Source organism: Engystomops pustulosus, chromosome 3, assembly GCF_040894005.1.
Source record: "Engystomops pustulosus chromosome 3, aEngPut4.maternal, whole genome shotgun sequence".
NCBI lineage: Eukaryota > Metazoa > Chordata > Amphibia > Anura > Leptodactylidae > Engystomops > Engystomops pustulosus.
In genome coordinates, this window is record NC_092413.1 from 32,497,951 (window position 1) to 32,514,577 (window position 16,627).

The 16,627-nt window shown below is 43.2% G+C and overlaps 1 long non-coding RNA gene across 1 annotated transcript in view; it reads left to right on the top strand.

Annotated features, from left to right (window-relative positions):
• Positions 1-11,591, top strand: part of LOC140120444 (uncharacterized) — a 61,265-nt gene extending 49,674 nt beyond the window's left edge. The window contains exons 2-3 of the long non-coding RNA XR_011853794.1: positions 9,497-9,564; positions 11,511-11,591. This is a non-coding gene — a long non-coding RNA (uncharacterized lncRNA). The remainder of the gene's footprint in view (positions 1-9,496; positions 9,565-11,510) is intronic.
• Positions 11,592-16,627: the final 5,036 nt, after the last annotated feature.

Consider the following 16,627-nt stretch of genomic DNA (forward strand, 5'->3'; position numbering starts at 1 on the left):
CTAGGGGAGGCTGCTGGACATTACATTACTGGGGAGGGCTGCAGGGCATTACAGTACTGGGGGAAGTTGATGGGTATTACAATGCTGGGGAAGTCTGTGACTAATGCATTCCCCAGTTATTTGTGGTAAAATTAGGGGCCTCAATTTATAATAGGGTCAGCTTAAAATTGTATGAGATAGTATTTGTTCTACATTTTTTTTCCTTTTTTTAGGGGTAAGACATACAGTATTTTTCGGACTATAAGGCGCACCAGAGTATAAGGCGCACCATCAATAAATCCCTGCTAAAATGTCTAGGTTCATATATAATGCGCACCGAATTATAAGGCGCTACTGATTATAAGGATGAATGACCAGCAGGTGGCAGACCTGTGCACTGTTCAAAGCATCTGTTGACTGTAAGTATGGTTCATATATAAGGCGCACTGGACTGTAAGGCGCACCTTTGATTTCTGAGAATTGCGCCTTATAGTCCGAAAAATACGGTACATGATGAAGTTGTAATAAGACCAAATTAAAATATAGGAATTCCAATTTTAAAAGAAGGTTCTTAACCAAAGGAGAAATTTAATTAATTTAACCTAAAACTATGCAAATCACTTAATCCCTCTTCATTAGAACACTCCCTGCAGATTGGTTATTACACTGAAACAAAGGATAATCCTGGCAGATTAGAAAAAAAATAATCCTGATATTAGGTAAAGGTGAAAGTGCCAAAGAGATATAAAACAGAAGCCTACAATGTGGGCATGCTGAACACTCAGGGAATTAGTCAGTTTTATAGATTATTTAATATAGAGGTGTTTTTTTTGGTCGAAATGACAAATCTAAAGTTAAAGTTTATTTAAGGGAGTCACCACCTGCCTCTACCATATATAACCAATGCTATAGTGGGAAAGAGCATCTTATGCTGAAGTTCACCATATCTTTATTATGACTGTCCATAGCATGGAATGTCCAAAAAACGAATATATTTGCAAGCAATGTGGTGCGACCAAGGCATAAATGACTCCCAGGATGATAAGTAGACAGAGTTAGGCGATCACCTAGGGCGCTACCTCTGCTCTGGGTTGGGGGGAACCAGATAGTTAGAGAATTTGTTTCAATTGACGCTAAATGGGTTGGCCATGCTTTCACATAAGTTGCCCATGTGCTTTTACTGCCTGTTGTTCATCAAGTGATTCAGCCGTCCTGCTACTTACATTTGTGTTGTGGGCAGGCTCTCTGTGATTCTTTGTACATGCCCCAGGTGTACCAAGCAATAAATTCATGAATTAACTCAAACTCAGTTTTTAGAGATTTGATGCAATTTACAGACATAATAAATGTACGGTAAACTTCACCATAATTGCATCATTGCAGCATACTATTTGTTATTTATGTTTGATGGCGTCAGTAAATTCCTTTAAAAAGTTATTAAGAATCTTTACTTAGCTCAGGGGTTCCCCGCTGCTCTGTTTGTGATGGACCCCTGGACCCGATTCTTACTTCACTTCCTGGTCGAGTAACATTCACACACCTAGTTGTATCATCTGTGCAGCCAATCAGTGATTGAAGCAGTTAAGGCTACATTCACATCTTTTGATATGCACATATTATATTATACGCCAGGAAAGCTTGTGGTGCATATGCTGAACATATTCATGGACAGAGGCCTCCTTATACGTCACCTCGAGCAGGAACCACAGGATGAGAAGCAAAGCACTGCACTTTTTATCTGCATCCCACTGAAAAAAGTAGCATGTGCTCGGCTAGGGCCATTATTTGTTATAGGAGATGGATGCCACTAAATGGAATCCATCTCTAGCCTCCACTGAACGTACACTGTGGGTGTGACCCAGTTATGTGGTTGTCCTTACATGGAGACAACCTGAACATTTGGAGCAGCAAATCACTGCCGACTACTGTGAAAAAAGTGGAGCTAGACAGTAGGACTTATCCCACTGTAGAGGCAAACAGGATATCATCATTGCACCTGGAAGCAAGAAACTCCGGTATACTGGCAGCTGGACATGTTAGAGGAGTGACATGATAGCAACTTATCATCCTCAGTTACAAGGAGGTTATACCGAAAGGAGTTGGTGATGCGCAGCGTCAATAGCAACAGAAAGATCTAAGGGAAGGAGTGTAATAAAAATAAGAGCAATGACATCTAGAGTTGACATTGAGCATGTAATTGGTAACCTTCACAAAGAGCAGTTTTGATCTAATGTAGTGAGTGGAATCCAGAGGGGATGAGGTCAATTGTAGAGTGAATGGATAGAAAATACTTTACAGAAAAAGTAAGTGGTAAATAAGAAAGGAATTTTTAAAATATTGTTGGCATATCTGTCATATCTGAATCATCTGTCATTAGTTTCACCTTACCTTACAGCGCGGAGTCCGGCTAATAGCGCTCCACCCCATTATAGTACAGCATGGAGCCAATGCTCCGATACAGAGCTGAACCAGCATTGGCTCCGTTGTTAAGCACTGGGGGTCAGCGGTAATATATCACTGACTTACCTGAACTTACCTTAACTGAATGCCGCGACCAAGGCATTTAAATGGTTGCAGGAGGATTTCCTTCTCAATACTCCCCCCCCCCCCCTGCAGCAAATTCGTGGGGTGCCAAATGTTGGTATGGCAACCCTAGAGTCTGTGCTAAGCCCTCAGGACTACCCATAGTAAATGCCTGTAAGGTCCTGTCCTCTGTATTTTGGATTCTCTGAACCTTTGCCAGTTTTCTGACTATCCGTTTGCCTATTTATTTTATACTACTTTTGTGCTCCTGGTTCTGACTCATATCTTGTCTTTGATGTTTTGTATTCTGCTCTCTTTCTCTCCATATTTTCACTTTGCCGGTGATTTTGAAGGTTAACTGGTTGTCATGTACCGCTTAGAATAGGCTGAACAATTAGACAGGAACAGCTGGGAAGGGGTGTCGTCTTGGCGATCAGTGTCTTTGTCTATCTTTCCTATCCACCCATGCCGTTCCCTTAAGTAGCATAACAATAATGTGTGTTTGTTGCAGCAGGACTCTGGAGAAAAAAAATTATACATTCCAGGATTGTATCTGTACTTGGTGCACTGTAATCCACTTGTGTGCGAGGTCTGTTCACAAAACACTGCAATTTTTTCGTAAAATGTATATTGGCCATTATTATCAATGTATGCTCTCTGTATTCCAAAAACAAGTTGTTCAGTATCTTGACTCCTTCTTCCTCTCTAATATGGTTTCACATCCTTTATGTATGGGGCTGACTAGTGATGGTTGCCAGAAGAGATATTTATAGGTGATAATGGTATCCTCATGATCGTACTGACCCAAAGAATAAAGGGGAGATGTCATTTAGAATGCAAGAGTCAAAGCCGTAAAAAAATTGTTTTGTCAATTTCTCTGTATTTGGAACTTTTCTAGCTTTTCATCACATGGCATGGAATATAAGATACAGTCGCTAGGAAGTACAATTTGTTACACAGGAAACAAGCCTTCATACAACTCTACACACAGAAAAATTTGTGTATTTTTAAAGGACGGGAGCATTAAATGGAAAAGCAAAAAAAGAAAAAAGGGCATCTGCAGGAAGGGTTTAATCCCTGGAGAAGTGACCTGATGTAGCGAACCACGAGTCCCAGAATACATCAAATTTCTTCATTGCCTTTCTCTTCTGTATACCCTATATCAGTGATGGTGAACCTTTTAGTGACTGAGTGCCCAAACTGCAACCCCAAACCTCCCTTAGGGTGAGTAAACATAGTACTCACCCTCCGGCGCTGACCCCCGCCATACTCTTCTCCCCGCAGCACGTCTTCGGGTTCCTGACGGGGTCGGGACATGCACGTCTATGAGATCTGCCTGCACAGAAACTATCAGCCGCCTGCTGATGAATTTCTGTGGCAGTGGCTCGCATAGGCGTGCATCTGCTGGCCTGGTCGGGAACCCAAAGACGAGCTGCAGGGAGAAGAGGACGCTTTGGATCAGTGCCGGAGGGTAAGTACTAAGTTTATTTTTTTAAGGGGGGCACCGTGCTGGGCATTTTATTAATGGGGAAACTCTGCTGGGCATTATATTTATGGGGGCACTGATGGACATTATATTTATGTGGGTACTCTGCTGGACATTTTATTATTGGGGGAACTTCTGGTTATTATATCTATGGGGGCACTCTGCTGGAAATTTTATTAATGGTGGCACTGTGCTGGACATTTTATTGATGGGGTACTCCCAGAATAGCAGCTGCATTTCCCACCCTAAGCTTATACTGAAGTCAATACATTTTCCCAATTTTTTTGTAAAATTAGGTGCCTCAGCTTATACTCAGGATATACGCTTATACCCGAATGTATACGGTACTCCCTTTTCCAATCATATAATATCATGAAGGCAGTTCCTCAAATCTTTAACAGTAGGGGGCAATGTCTGTATGCATTTAGCTGCTATGAGTTTCCTGGCCTGGTAAAGTATGCGGGACATACTTATGATAGTAGGTGTAATTAAAAGGATGTCCTATAAAAGCGCTGGATTCGGGTCCGGCCGGGATTTATTAAGGCAGTTCCTCTGCCGTCCACCAGGTGGCGCGGCTGCGCTGAAGAGCATCGGAACGCACTGGAATACACCGAGCCGGGCTCAGTGAAGGTAAGTGCAATTTTCGCTACACATTTTTTTTTAAAAATGCAGCGTTTTTTCCGAATCCGTCGGGTTTTAGTTCGGTCATGCCCCCCGATTTCTGTCGCGTGCATGCCGGCGCCTTTGCGCCACAATCCGATTGCGTGCGCCAAAATCCCGGGGCAATTCAGGGGAAATCGGCTCAAATCGGAAATATTCGGGTAACACGTCGGGAAAACGCGAACCGGGCCCTTAGTAAATGACCCCCAATATCTCAAACTCTGTGTACACTACCGGCTGGGCTCGAGGTGCTGGCAGTCATGTGACCACTGTAACAAACCACTGGCCAAGTAACAGTGGTCAGAACAACGACCCGGATTTATCAAAAGTATTACAAACTACACTAGGTGCAGGTTGCCTCACTAATGTGCTCTGGATTATTGTATACTAGCGCACGGTCTTCATTAACATGCGCGCCCTGCTTTGCTCTGGAAGTATGCCCAAAGTTTTTTTGGAGCACCTCTAACATACAGGGGCACCCTTACTAAGGGCTTTGCGCCGGTTTTCAGATGGACTGCAAATTCTTTTTGCGAAAACGGCTTGCACAGGTATTTAAGAAGTATCCGTGCTGCGGTGCACGTTCTTAATGAATCAGTCGCACCCAACATTATAAGAGAAGAGCATTTTTAGTGATGTTTCTGACTTTCTTAGTAAATGTGCCCCACAGAGGGCAACAAAGTTCTGTCAAGTTGCTAAAATAAATGTGCTTCACGATCCAAATCGAAATAAGATCCAGAACGCCCCTTAAGGTGCAGAATTTTGCGTAGAGTTTTGGCACAAAACTGGGCGCAAACACTTCATAAATAGATGTGCAAGCAGTTTACACATAGGGGCATATTTATCAGGACCTGGCGTGGTGCAGAGGCCCTGAAATAATCGCAAATGCTAGCTTATTGCTAGCTTTTGTGATTATTTGCCCCGATCCGCCACCTTCATGTAGGGGCGTGTAGGGGGGGGGGCGCGGCAAGACAGGAGTGGGCCGGCGAGAAAAGTCGCCGGCTGCGATTTTTTCTACGCCAGGCAGGATAAACGCTGTGCTGCAATAAGCCCCGATGCATCAAGAGGCAGAAGCCTCTTGATGTATTGGGCTGCGAATTTGCAGAGGTGGGGCTATCATACACTGGCGCACGAGCGCCAGCGTATGATAAATATCCCCCATTGTTTTCAGTGCAAAGTCTGACAGAAAACGCTTTGATAAATGTGGGCCACTGATGTTCTGAATGTGCTATCTGTATTTGTGAAAGGGGTTTTCCAGGCTCAGATAAAAAAAATGAACTAGACTTGAGAAATCAAGCTGTATTTTATGTGGTAAACCCCAGCGCCTGACATCTTTCCTCCGGGGCTTGTGTAGTACATGGTCATTATAGAACAATTTACCTCACAACATCCTTCATCCAACTAACTAGATTAGCCTGCTCCATGCGGCACATTGGGTGGTGTGTGGCGGCTATCTAATTTTACATGACTCACCTACCTCCCTCAAGTGCCCTCTTCTACAATCTTTCTATGACTCTGACTGTGTGCACAGCTGTGGTGTGTTGGTGATTCTGGAAAGAGATGCTAGAATTTCCCTGTAAATGCATTTGTCGCTGTGAATAGCGGAATGTGTTCGCCTATGTGCTACGCGCTTGATAAAGCTGGCGGGTAAGACACGGTAAAACACTTCTTCTTGTGCTATGTGATAGCTATAATCAGATTCAGTCTCAGTGACTGAGCCATTAAAAGAGCCGTGCAATCAGAGAAAACAGATGCTAAGTGGTGAGTGTCATTCATGTGCCTTGGCAGTGCCGCTCGCTTCTTTAAAACTCAATTTAAAAAACAGTGTGTTAGAGAAATTACAGTATATGTTGTAATGGATTCTTCTCAGAACCCAAACATTCAAAATACATTTGTTAAAGTGGGATTTATGGCAAATAACAGTAATAGAAATATGGAACCTCGTGTAAACACCACTTAAGCCCGCCTTCGGAAATGAAAAAACACTCGCAGGCGATCATGTGTGAATCTGTCAACGAAAACGGGGAGAAATCCGGGATTTGTTATTGTAGAAAAGAGGTTAAAAAATGTTATAGTGGAACAGTGTAGGGATATAAGGAATGATATAACGCTTTCAGGCTGTAAAATGGAGATTTTAATTCCTGAATTTTTGTAGTTTCTTTTATTAGCATTAACAGAAGACATAGGGATTTAATTTACATAATTTTTTAAATGATAGCAATTAATTTTGTAGGTCTAAATTATGGAATTTAATCTTTTTAAAAAAATATCAGATTTAAAGGAGTATTGTCTTGTCAGCAAATTAATGTTATTGTTTGCATGATGAAAAATTATACATTTTTCCAATGTACCGTATATACTCGAGTATAAGCTGAGACCAATAACTTTACCACCAAAAACCTATTGACTCGAGTATTGACTTGGAAAACCTATTGACTTGAGTATAAGCCGAGGGTTGGAAATTCATTGGTCAGTAGTATACAGTCAGCCCCCATGTAGTATATAGCCAGCCCCATGTAGTTTACTTCCAGCCAGCCCCCATGTAGTATACAGCCAGCCCCATGTAGTATACAGCCAGCCAGCCCCCAGTAGTATACAGCCTGCCCCATGTAGTATACAGCCAGCCCCCATGTAGTATACAGCCAGACCCCATGTTGTAAACAGCCAGCCCCCATGTAGTGTACAGCCAGCCCCCATGTAGTATACAGTGAGCCTGCCCCATGTAGTGTACAGCCAGCCCCCATGTAGTGTACAGCCAGCCCCCATGTAGTGTACAGCCAGCCCCCATGTAGTGTACAGCCAGCCCACATGTAGTACACAGCCAGCCACATGTAGTACACAGCAAGCCCCACGTAGCATACAGCCTGCTCCACGTAGCATACAGCCTGCCCCACGTAGTATACAGCCTGCCCCACGTAGTATACAGCCAGCCCCACATAGTATACAGCTAGCCCCAAGTAGTATACAGCCTGCCCCACGTAGTACACAGCCAGCCCCCCGCAGTTTGCCAAACAGATAAAACAAATAAATTTAATACTCACCCTCCGGCGTCCCCGATGTTCGTCTCGGCTCCCGATCCCCGTCGTGGTTCCCAGCAGCTCCTCATCAGCCGCGACACTGCTGCATCATACTGTGCACTGGCTGGCAGATCGCATCGACGCGACTCTGCCGGCTATTGCAAAGAGAAGATAGAAGAGGAGGCGCCGGGAGCCGCGACGTGGATCGGGAGCCACAACAAACATTGGGGACGACGGAGGGTGAGTATTAAGTTTATTTTTTTTTACCTTGAATCGTGTATAAGCTGAGGTGAGGTTTTTCAGCACATTTTTTGTGGTGTACACACGAGAATATATGGTACTTTCTATTTGCATTCGACATGGTTTTCTAGATCTCTGTTTGCTGTCATTCAATAGAAAGCTTCTATGTTTGCTTCCAGTAGATAGAAATCTGACATGGTCACACAGGTGCACGGCTCGATAGTATTATAAAGAGTAATCAGAGCCGTGTGATATAACAAGCCGTGCATCGATCGCGGCTATTAAACCCCCCCCCCCGTTGCCGCCGGCAAAGTCGCCGGCGGAATTAAAAGACGGCGGCGCGCGGGCGCCGCCATCTTTTTTTCGATCGCCACGCCCCCGAACGTCATCGGGGGGCAGCGATCGGTTGCCATGGTAGCCTCGTGTCTTCTTTTGACACAAGGCTATCTGGCAGCTGCAGATTCGTTACAATGAGCCAGTGGCTCATTGTAATGAATGTGCTGCAAAAATGCCATATATTGCAATACAGAAGTATTGCAGTATATGGTAGCAGCGATCTGACCATCTAGGGTTAATGTACCCTAGATGGTCTAAAAGATAGTGAAAAAAAAAGAAAAAAAAAAGTTTAAAAAATAAAAAAAATTAATAAAATATTAAAAGTTCAAATCACCCCCCTTTCCCTAGAACTGATATAAAACATAATAAACAGTAAAAATCACAAACATATTAGGTATCGCCGCATCCCAAAATGCCCGATCTATCAAAATATAAAAACGGTTACGGCCGGCGGTGACCTCCGAGGCGGGAAATGGCGCCCAAATGTCCGAAATGCGACTTTTACACCTTTTTACATAACATAAAAAATGAAATAAAAAATGATCAAAATGTCGCACAGACCTCAAAATGGTAGCAATGAAAACGTCGCTTCATTTCGCAAAAAACGACCCCTCACACATTTCCGTGCACCAAGTATGAAAAAGTTATTAGCGTCAGAAAATGGCAAAAAATTTTTTTTCTTTTTTGTACACATTCGTTTAATTTTTGAAAATGTATTAAAACACAATAAAACCTATATAAATTTGGTATCACCGCGATCGCACCGAACCAAAGAATAAAGTAGGCATGTTATTTGGAGCGAAGAGTGAAAGTCGTAAAAACTGAGCCCACAAGAACCTGACGCACGTGCAGTTTTTTTTCAATTTTTCCACATTTGGAATTTTTTTTCAGCTTCGCAGTACACGGCATGTTAAAATAAATAACATTACGGGAAAGTAAAATTTGTTACGCACAAAATAAGCCCTCACACAGGTCTGTACACGGAAAAATGAAAAAGTTATGGATTTTTGAAGTTGGAGAGCGAGAAATGAGACGAAAAACCCTCCGTCCTTAAGGGGTTAAAGAGTTTTCAGTTTTACCAGGCAACCTTGCAGAACCAGGGTGAAGATGAATAGCGACATCTAGTTACACTGTTCTGGCTTTCTCCGACGGCCTTTGTTTCTTTGAGTAAGTTTGAGAGGTTGTTACAATAACCAAATTTATTTTTTAACATTTCATATGTGTTGCCTTTAAAATTTGGTTTGGCACTCTATTACAGGCGGTCCCCTACTTAAGAACACCTGACTTACAGACGACCCCTAGTTACAAACAGACCTCTGGATTTTGGTAATTTACTGCACTTTTGCCTTAGACTACAATAAACAACTATAAAAGTTATTCATGGTGTCTGTAATGAAGCTTTATTGTTAATCCTGGTTCTCGTGACAATCCAAAATTTTTAAAATCCAATTGTCACAGAGACCAAAAAACATTTGTCTGGAGTTACAATTATAAAATATACAGTTCCAACTTACATACACATTTATCTTAAGAACAAACCTACAGAACCTATCATGTACGTGGCCCGGAGACTGCCTGTGCTATGGAGTACAATAGGTTATAGGCTCAGTAGAATGGTGGTGCACACAGATTTAGGGGACATTGGCTCTTAAAGGGGCACTATAAAAGTAGTAAGGACCCATCTGTGGATAGTTACACTTCCCCTTTAACTCTACATGTGGTATAGATTTGCCACTTTTAAGGGGTTGTCCACACATCCATACTGATTATTTGTTTGGGCCTAAACACTGGGCACTGAGCTGGATGCACTTACCTCCATGCTTTGTGTTGTGCCTGGAAGTTGTAAGTAAGAACACAATTAATGTGAGTGGGACTCTCATCTTCTGGCAACTACACAGAACGAAGAACTAATTTGCTTCTGGCTGGGAAAGAAAAGAAGTTAAAACAGTGTTAAAAAATGTTATCTACTGCAGGATGAAAACTCAAACATACAGCACTTAGGTGCCATGCCGAAAGGGCACCAGGATGTCAGATAAGGCTTTCCAGACCTCCCAGTCTTGCCAAAGATGTCTCCTTTCTCTTAGCATGGACTTAGCTCCACGGTGAGACTCGGAGGTCGTGGAAGTTCTCCCTGACCTTCTGGAGCCGTTTCAGGCATAGCCTTGCATCTCATGCCGGTGACAACCGAATTCTTGTCAAGACTAAAGGTCTCTAGCCCTTATGGCCTTGGGGCAACCTCCCATTCACAGACTTCCAGGAAGGGCACTGCCGCTCTGGTTCACTGCTGAGAAGATCTGTTCCACCAGGCCATGTCATGCTCTTCTTCTTCTTCTTTTTGAGAGCATCCTAGACTTGGCGGGACTCTGCCCCAACCGTTACCAAACGCCAACCCATCGTGGTTCAAATTTTTGAGCAATTTTATATATACATATAAATACATACAATATTCATAAACACTGACTGCATTAAGCAATAAATTCTCACATTAAACTGTGGTTTCCCCTTGTGTGTGGGAATCTCATAATCATCTCTAATGGTGGTGTTATGTGAGGCGATGTATAATTATAGGGAGTTTTTTTGTGCGCAGCAACTATTAAGTGTTTAAACACCATTGACCACCAACAACATGTACTGAGAAATTACAATCATTTGTTGCCAAAGACTCCAGTTCCAGATCTCAGTGCCGCCGAGAAGTACAAATCTAGAAGGTGGAAGCTCACAGACAAATCACTGGCAGCTCCCAGACAATAGCATCTGATTGCGATAAATCCAGGAATTTTAATTGTTGATTATACAAAGTATTGAAAATGGTCCAAAACATAAAAATACATAAAAATAAAAAATTGTCATGCGTATTTTCTTGTATCTGGACCTAAGGGCATTCCAGCAACATATTTTATTAACAGTTTACAGAGTAATTATTTTGGTTCTCAGCACATTATGCAAACATTATTAAATCTCATAGCAATCCGAGAACAACTCATAAAATATTCATGGAGCGACATTTCTATGAGATATATTAACGTGGAGCTATTTATAAATATGCAAGCAATACATTTATTTGCGCGATTCCTAGACGTAGATTACAAGACTCGACTGTAAGATTTATTTTCAGATACATAAATTATATGTCTCCGAACCTTTATAGTCTTTCAGGCTAATGTTATATTGTATTGTTTATTATCAGAGCCAAGACCAGGAGATGAGTTGTTGCACTGATAATTATTTTGAATAATTATTATTTTGTTTTTTATCTTATAATTGATCAACAGAGAGCGTGGGAATGTCTGTGTGACATCATAATAGTATGCGGGGGCACAGCACACTACTGCATGGGACATGGTGGGAAGAAGAGGAAGCCAGAGTGCGGGAGGTAAGTACTGAGTTTTTTTTTTGGGGGGGGGGGGGGGAGTTACATGGAGAGGGGCCCTGTGACTGTTTGTGGACAATTTATTAGTGAGCCTGCAGACACTCTATTGAGAGGAAGCTGCTACTAGTCATGTTATTAAGTCATGTTACTGGTCATTTCATTGAGTGGAGGCTGCTGTTGAGTGGAGGCTGCTGTTGGACATTGTATTGAGTGGAGGCTGCTGGTGGACATTGCATTGAGTGGAGGCTGCTGCTGGACATTGTGTTGAGTGGAGGCTGCTGTTGGACATTGTATTGAGTGAAGGCTGCTGTTGGACATTGTATTGAGTGGAGGCTGCTGTTGGACATTGTATTGAGTGGAGGCTGCTGTTGGACATTGTATTGAGTGGAGGCTGCTGCCGGACATTGTATTGAGTGGAGGCTGCTGCCGGACATTGTATTGAGTGGAGGCTGCTGCCAGACATTGTGTTGAGTGGAGGCTGCTGCCAGACATTGTGTTGAGTAGAGGCTGCTGCTGGACATTATGTTGAGTGGAGGCTGCTGTTGGACATTGGGGCACATTTACTAAGAGTCCGCACAGCACATTTTTGTTGGGTTTCCCGAATATTTCCGATTTGCGCCGCAATTTAAGTGGTTTTTTTGGTGCATGCGATCGGATTTTGGCGCAATCGCCCCAACTTGCATGCGACACAAATCGGGGGGTGTGGCCGACTGATTGAGACTAAGCAAGGGATTTACAATTCAAATTGTGTCGCAAGACAATGCACTCACATACATCGGGAAGAAGAAGGTGAACTCGGACTTCAGCGGGGAAGCGACAGATGCAGGAAAATGGACGCACGATCTTGAAGAATCGCGCCGGACTTCATCCTTGTCAGAGAACGCACCTCGGGGATTGGGTAAGTACATATGCCCCATTGTATTGAGTGGAGGCTGATGCTGGACATTGTATTGAGTGGAGGCTACTGCTGGACATTGTATTGAGTGGAGGCTGCTGCTGGACATTCTACTAATAAGGGAGGTTGCAATATAGTATCTTAATAACGGAGGCTGCTGCTGGACACTACGTGTAAGAAGTATGAGTGTGGTGCTGTGAGTATATGTCTGTGTAGCACATATATTTGTATTTTCAAGCATAATGGGGCACATTTACTTACCTGTCTGAAAGTTCACCTAAAGTGCATTGTTTGATGAGAAACATCGCGATTAAGATCGTGCACCTGATATCCTGCATGTGTCGCATCACTGCTCAGGTCCAACGGAGTTCACCTTCTATTTTCTGGTGCATGTAAGTTCATTGTCTTGCGACACAAATTGAAAGTTAAATTCCGCGCTCAGTCCGAATCAGTCAGATCGTCAATGGCCCGCCCCCCGATCGCGTGCGACACAATCCCAGCGCAAACCCCTGTTAAATTCCTGTCAAAGCTGCGCAAACCCGAAAACGGTGAACAGTCAGACAAAAGTGCGATCCGCGACCCTTAGTAAATAAGCCCCAATGTGCCCCTAAAGTGTCACTTTTCCATATGAGAAGGATAGTACTATAAACCATACATTATACTAGAACCTGGCACAGACTTTGCACTGTGGCCCATCAGCTTCAAGTAACTCCTGCTAGTAATGTCTCCAAATGTTGTTTCCATGCTCCACCTATCTGTCCTACTTCAGGATTAAGGATAATGGGGCACATTTACTTACCTGGTCCTGCAGAGTTCAAGAATTGTCTGACGATAATGCACTGTGCCGCGATTCACTAAGATCGTGCGCCCGATATCCTGCATGTGTCACTTCCCCGCTCAGGTCCGACAGAGTTCACCTTCTTCTTCCTGGTGCATGTAAGTGCTTGATCTTGAGACACAATTTGAAAGTTAAATCCCGTGCTCAGTCCGAATCTGTCAGATCATCCGACAGCACAGCCCTGATTTCTGTTGCATGAAAGCCGCACTACAATCCCATGGCATGCGACACAATCCCCAGTTAAATGCCTGTTTCAGCGGTGCAAATCCCGAAAACGTCGAAAAAACTGAAAAAAGTGCGGCTGTGGACCCTTAGTAAAAAACCCTTAATGGGGGTCATTTACTTACCCGGTCTGGTCTCGAACCAGCGGCGCGTTCTCCGACGCTGATTCGGGTCCGGCCGGGATTCACTAAGGTAGTGCGCCCGCTGTCCACCAGGTGTCGCTGCTGCGCTGAAGTCCGCTGAAGTTCACTGGAGTTCACCAAGCTATCCTGGGTGCAGCGTGTCGAGTGACACATTTTTTTTAGAAATACGGCGGGGGGGGGGGGTATTCGAACACGTCAGGTTTTCCGATGGCCACGCCCCCCGATTTCCGTTGCGTGCATGCCGGTGCCACAATCTGTTCGCGTGCGCCAAAAACCCGGAGCAATTCGGCGCAAACCGGTAATTTTCGGGAAACCCGACGAAAAACCGCGATTCGGGCCCTTAGTAAATGACCCCCAATGTGTCCACCATCAGAATGATTTTGAAACCTGTGCAAATTGATACTGTCTCCATATTTATTAATGTTGTACATAGAGGCACATAACACAGAAGAAGGTTTTGCTTTGCAATCCCAGCATACCCATAGTAACATAGTCCTATACTATACTGGTATTGTCCTGCAATGTGAATCCTAAGGAGGTCAAATTTGATGTATATGTCGATTATTTTCATCGCCTGATACAATTGAGCTGCTGGACTCCTACAGTACATAACACATAGAAGTCAAGCTCTCCCCCTAGTGGTAGCAGAGTCATGGTTACATAACTACACTACTATGTTATACATGTAATAGGAGCAAAATAGAGAAAAAAAACCCTCAGCTTATTCAGAATAAATGAGTAAATAACTCAACTATTAATATTTACCATGGTAATAATATGACATTACACACAGGAAGGCCATTTCTCAGAATATTATTGCTTTTGCTTAAAGGGTTTGTCCATTTATCCTGTAAACAAAGTATAGCTATCCAAATTCTCAGCCCCCTAGAAATCACAAGCCCCCATAAAACTGAATGAACCAGGGGCAATCTGATCACTTTCATGTAAGGATCAGTATATTGCGTCACGTACATGAGGATACTAAGTATTTTGGTAATTTTCTTTTGGTATTATGTATTTATTTCCTGAGTTGGTATTTTCTGGGAACCACATTATATGTTAAGCTGCCAGTACGCATTAGACAGGTGTCAGCCAAAACATGGATTTCCTTAGACCAGATGATCTTTACCTATTCTGGTCCTTCAATGGCCATTACGTATTCCTCTCGTATTACGTATTCCTCTCAGCCATTTGGGGCTTGTTTTTTGTGGGATATTCCTTCCTTCTAAAATCATTGTTTAAAATAATGTAAATGAGCCAGAAGGGCTCTGTAGAGTGTTATCAAAACCCTCTATGCTGTAGTTTCATGGGCTGTTACACTTTGTAGGAGCAATTCCTCCCTCCCACTATGCAAGATTAATCCAGGAAAAATGCCAAGGGAGCAGGAAGGAGGCGGAGACCTTCTCCTGCAAATTGTGACAGCTTGTATAGCTGCAGCACGGAGGATTGCTGGTAACACCCCGAATTCCCTTCTGGCTCCTCAGCATAATTTTAAACATTGATTTTAGAAGGAAGGAGGCCATGGATAACAAATATAAGAAGAATACCACAGACACAGTGCCTGGATCTATGAGTATGAGTATTCTAGGAATGATAATAAGGATAGGGCCTAACTTACTGATTGGTGGGGGTCTCTTTGATTTGTGGGTTTGTGGGAAAACTTCTTTAAGGAGCCATTGTGCTCAGTCCTGTTATGTCCCCTGCAAATCAGTGTACACCCCTTGATATGTGCTGATCTAATGTGTTCTAGATTTTGTGTTTGATTTTTTCCTTGACTACTGTTTCCATTCTGTATTCCACTCTGTTGACAACCCCTGACCTATGGCCTGTTATTTGGATTCCACTGGTTTGCTAGCTGCCCAGACTACCTCTGATTGTGCTGTACCAGTGTTCTTGAACCTGCCAGATCAGCTGTCAACTACACGGGTACCAGTCTTGTGTCCTTATCTCAGTAAATCCCCATAGAGGTGTTTTAAAGAAGGACACTTGGATAAAGTTTTCGGGATCAACCAAAAGCCAAACAGGTCCTTACCATCCCGATGTTTGTTCTAACTGGTCCCTGGTTTTCTTCTAAGCTGTCCAGTCAGACTGTGTGTCTCAGTACCAGCCTGTCTCTCATTTTCCAAAGCAGCCAGTATGTTGTGAGTGAACTGCGACTATTGGCTACTGTGGGTGCACTGTGACTATTGGCTACTGTGGGAGCACTGTGACTATTGGCTACTGTGGGAGCACTGTGACTATTGGCTACTGTGAGAGCACTGTAGCTATTGGCTACTGCATGTCTCAAGTCAGGGCTGATCTGGCAAACTCTGTTTAGCACTGCAGAATCTGTGTGCGCCATATAAATAAAGGATATCTTCTTATAAAGAGGTAGGAAAGCAATGTAAGAAGTCAAGCTGCCCATGCCTAGACTCAGTCCTAACTCTCTTTTACACAGTTCCCTGCATTACATAGCCTGGCCTCATTGCACATGGGCCAATACTTGAATCTTGAAATGCAGGCACAATGGGGCACATTTAGAAGGAATGTAGGTGGGGGGGAGTATCTTACGCGACATCAGAAAAAAAGGGAGTCACTAGCTTGTATGCATATTTGCTTTTTTTTCTTTTCTCTCCTCCTTTTCTAGTAATAGAGAGTTAAGGTATAAAGTAAACTAGGAATATCCCACAAACAATGGAGAGAGGTATAAGGGATCTAATCATCGTATTGGTGCTCCAACAAGTGAGCAAATAACAGGGGGGGAAGAGGTTTTAGAGTTGGGAAGGGAGGGTTGTTGTTTTTTATTGTTCTGTCTTATTGTATTGTTATTATAGTTACTATTAGTGGTGCGCCCCTAATTTAAGAGGTCCCCTTGGGTTGCTCACATAATATCTCCAGATACCATAATACATGCTACCTGCCCTGATCCTATTGATACTAGC